Genomic DNA, 4,604 nt, shown 5'->3' on the forward strand with positions numbered 1-4,604 from the left:
ACCCGGGTGAACTATTTATCTTGGGTCTAATATTTATTTTGGCAGAAAACTTGGTACACATCCTTTATTCTTTTTGCCTCTCATATGTACGGAAATTTTAGAGATATCCATTGACAAATAGCAAAGTTCAGAACCTTTTCCTGAAAATAAACACTGATCTATTGCTTTTGTATCAAAATGTTACTAAGCACTGAATTCACTCAACAAAAAACAGAAGGTTCCCTTGCTGTCTCATACTCACATCCTTCACTTCTTTTAAACACACAGAAATGCTCTCAAGAGAACATGTACCACCCTGAATTACTTTATTTCCAATAAAATCCAGCAGTGGTACTATAGTAACCATCTTCACCGTGCTTAATGTAGGAAACATTTGGACAACATGTTATTATTATTCTAAATTACATTTGCTTGAATTAATTTTTATGCATGGCTACTAAAATATAAAGAGTTCTGAATTGTTAATTGCAACATTCATTCTTCTGAGATGAGATTTGAAGAACAGGTACACGTTGCTAAAATGTTTTTAGTTTGAGAATCTAAAAACTAAAGAAAAGGATGCAACATGTAAAAGTCAGTCTCCAGGCTATCAAACTCAAGGATTCCAGCGCCAATGACATCCTTAATTAAAGATTTCTATTAAACTTCAGCACCAGAATGTACTTCCATCTTAATGCTGTGACAGAAAACTGTTTTATTCTGCACTTTTATACTGTTTTTCCTCTTATCACTGCTGCTGAGTGTTAAATCCTCCCTTGTCCTACAGCAGCATTATCTGTTTCTCAGGCACAGTAATGCAGTCTCTCAAAAATGTGATGGATTAAGACGCACTGGGATTATTAATTACAGCACCAAAGGACTGGGCAGACTTCTCCCTGTAGATTTTGCAGATTGTTCTAGTGACACCTCTGGAAACCCTTATCCTCAGCCCATGCAGTCCCCAGGAAATGTTTTGTATATAAAGAGGAGTACACAGATGTGATTGAAATATGGAATTGGAAAAGAATTTGGATAAAACATCAGACATCCTGTAATTTTCACAGCTACACGTGATTGATCCTACAAAAGACAGAGGATCAGGGACCAGATTCCTTTTCTCTGGTGACAGAGGAATCATCCAAGCAGGACCTGAAGGTTCCATAGACAGAAAAGCACATTTTCTCCATGCTTTCCCAGTAACAGCCAGACTAAGCAGCCAGAAGAAATAACTTTCCTGTCTGTAATCAGCTATAGCACAACTGCACTTTCCATGCAACGATTAAAGTTCAAGAAAATTGAGATATGGCTAATTCCAATAAAACAATAGATGTTGCATCTGAATTTAGCATTGCTGCACAAAATTTCCTTTCAATAGCAGTCGAGTCGTTTCCTATTTGGCCCATAATAGTCATAAAATCCTAAATATCAGCACCACAGACCCCAAGTGCATGTTCAATCACCACTGATTTTCAATAACCAGCATAGTTTTGAAATTTATCTACTAAAAATATCCAATAATTTCTTTTGTATTCTGATATGCACGAGCAGGATATTTGTCATTAAATCAGAAAAAATATATTTAACCCTACAAATGAATAAGTTCCTGAAAATAGCCCCGCTCTGTGGTTACAGCCCTGCTTTTGCAAACTTGCAGTTTGATTATTCCATGCTTCAATATCCCAAAGGCAACAATGCATATTTCAAAAGTTATTGGATCCTAATCAGTGCTTTCAACCAGACTTCCAGACAAAGCCTACCCAATACCTTATTTATTAATAATGGCACATACTTTGATTTATATTGTATGCATTCAGCAAAGAAGCAGCCTGTCTCTGGTGGAAAGCAAGCTCCCTCTTATAGCAGATAAAGATGTTTCACCTTCAGCCCACACAGAGCTACTGAGGAGTCAACACTGTGGGTTTGGCCCTGTAGAAAAAGGGGGATCATGGAAAGGGAAAATTTGGAATTGGGAGAATGCAGGGATTGCACAGAAGTGTGCAAGGTTGCCAATATCAGGGCACAGTTGCCACGTGCACCATGGCAGCAGCAGCAGCACCGGCACTGCTCATTCCCTGACTTCAGGGAGCACCTACTCAAATTGGCATTTGCAGTTCTCTCTACAAAACTGTCCCTCTTCCTTCTGGTTTTCCTGTGTGATTGGAGAAACAAGGAGATCCGTGCTCACCTCCCTGATCTGCTCTAGTTTTACCAGCCAAGACCTTCCTGGACTTTGCTTTCCATGGCTGAGAGTTTATTTTCCTTTCTGACACTTCAGGCTTTCATCTGCGCTCAGAGAATATTCTTTCATAAACTGCAATGAGACTTCAGCTGGGGAAAAAGGATTTAAAGGCCACAAGGAAACTGAAAGTCCTGTTTTTCTTTATGAAAAGTAGATTGGTCATTTTGCCTGTTTTAAAAACCACTCAAATATAATGAATCAATTCGTGCAGTTCTAGGAGAAGCCATGAAATTATTTCAAAAGAAAGTAAGAGTGGTATAAATGGACAAAAAGAAGGAAAAGAAAGCCCAGACAAATTTAAAAATACATTACTAGCATCCACTTCATGACATCCAACTTTTTGGAAACCATTTTATACTTAATATGTATCACTGACTTCTTTTCAGGCTGAAACACTCTGTACCCTTGAAATTTTTTTTCTTCAAATCTCAATTTATAGAGTATGGCAGCACAAAGGAATTTAGGAAAAGCCAGAAAGCATTCTACCTTGTCCATCCACTAAAAATCTTTTGTACCAGAAAGAAAAAAAAAAAACAAAACAAAACAAAACAAAAAAAAAAAAAAAAAAAAAAAAAAAAAAACAAAAAAAAAACAAAAAAAAAAAAAACGAGCACAAAAATGCCAGAGAAACAAACAAATAAACAAGAAGGGAAGAAACAAAGTCCCATGTTTATTGCAGACTTAGTCCTTCTGTGCTGAGGCTGGAGTCATGCATCCCCATGAAGTGTGAGGAGTTACCATGAGATCAGGGACAAAACTCAAGTATCTGATACACAGAAAATTTAGCTTTAAAAGACTTTAGGCATCATCTGAATCCAAGTGATTGTCCATGACTGGAGACCATGATCTGTCAAGCTAGAGGTCAGTTTTGGCACTGATATGCTGAGATTTCACTTGAAAGAATATTAATCCCAGAAGATATTCAAAACTTCATGGTGAAGGCCCTGAGCAGCCTGATCTAGGCTGGCCCTGCTCCAAGTGGGGTCTCAACCAGGTGACCTGCAGAGGTTCATTCCAGTCAACTATTCTAGGATTTTATTTCAAGGTTTATAAGTATTAAAACCAATGCTTTTTGAATAGCTCTATAATCAGGATAAAATCCTCACTGCATCAAGAAACTACAGTAAACACAAGAAAGGGACTTCAGAAGGCAATGCCAGCAGCAGCAGAAGAGCCTGACTCAAAGCCCATTGAAATTCTTTTCCTTTCTTGTAGTCCTAAAAAAAGATGTTTAAAAAACAATTCGAGAGCAGGAGACATTAATATCCAATAGACATTCCCTGCTCTGCCATCTGGCCTAAATTTCTTTCCATTCCATTGAACTTCCTGCATTAGTACCTGGCATTTCAAAGGGAGCCATTGCACACAAGTGCTCTGTTGCCACTAGGATTAGTTGGGCTTTTACATTTGAAAATCTGGGTTTTGTCTGGGAAAATGTGAATGCTTCCTTAACAGGAAATACCTGTAAGGTGAGGAAAGTAGTACATGCTAAGAGATTAGTGTCTGGACAGATGCTATTGAGGAGTTCATCTTAAATCACTGCAAGGCCAATATATTCCATGCCTGTAATTGCTGCTCAAAGTTCACGGTGGCATTTTGATGATGTGCCTAAAATAGTCTTTGTGGGTGCTGTTAGAGCTGATTTGACAGCAGGTAAGGCATGAGGGGCAATGATCCAGCTGAATGCCTGTCTGAATAATTTTGATAAGTGTGCAGCAACTTCTTAATTGCTCCAATATTCTTCAGTTGTTCCTGTTCACAGGCTCTGTGAGAAAGGTCATCAATCATGGAGTGTATGAAGTTTTTATGTTTTGCTTGCTTAACAAAATACATTTTAAAGAAAGTAAAACCAGTTAACAAGAACTTAAGGACGTAATGTTCTACCTCCCAACAGCAAATTTGGAACATGAATCATTTAGTATCTGTACTAGAGGGAGGCACAAGCGTAGTGCTAAACCTTGCTCTTATTCATGCTCTGCAAGAGAAAACATTGCCTCTGGTACTTAGATGTGGTAATGGCAGCAATGCATCCACTAATTAAAAACTTGTGATGTATGGAAAGGGACAGAGCGGGCAAGCCTATAATCTAGCCCTGGACTTGCCCCTGAGTTCAAGACAAGGCATTCAGTAGTTTTACATTTTTGATGAGCCATGAAAGAGCACAGCCTACACATAGTGATGTGCAACAGGTGTGGAGAGATCTGAGAACACAGGGCCACTTCTCAATTTCAGGAGGACCAGGACAATCCTGGCTCTTCATCTGAGGCACAAAGAAAGGTCAGCCTGGGTGCATGGCCCTTCTTTCCTACTCCAATCCGAGTGTTGCTGTGAAAATTGTGCCAAAAATTGAGTGGGTTGACTTTGTTTCACTGGCTGGTCCCTTTGC

General features: G+C 38.8%; 1 long non-coding RNA gene across 1 annotated transcript; it reads right to left on the reverse strand.

The window, feature by feature from the left end:
* Nucleotides 1–286: 286 nt before the first annotated feature.
* On the reverse strand, nucleotides 287–2,651 carry LOC137484451 (uncharacterized). Its single transcript, XR_011004870.1, has 2 exons — nucleotides 2,073–2,651; nucleotides 287–1,905 (listed from the first exon to the last, which is right to left on the reverse strand). It is a non-coding gene; the product is annotated as an uncharacterized lncRNA (long non-coding RNA).
* Between the last annotated feature and the right edge of the window lie 1,953 nt (nucleotides 2,652–4,604).

Source organism: Anomalospiza imberbis, chromosome 17 (genome assembly GCF_031753505.1).
Source record: "Anomalospiza imberbis isolate Cuckoo-Finch-1a 21T00152 chromosome 17, ASM3175350v1, whole genome shotgun sequence".
In the NCBI taxonomy this organism is placed as follows: Eukaryota; Metazoa; Chordata; class Aves; order Passeriformes; family Viduidae; genus Anomalospiza; species Anomalospiza imberbis.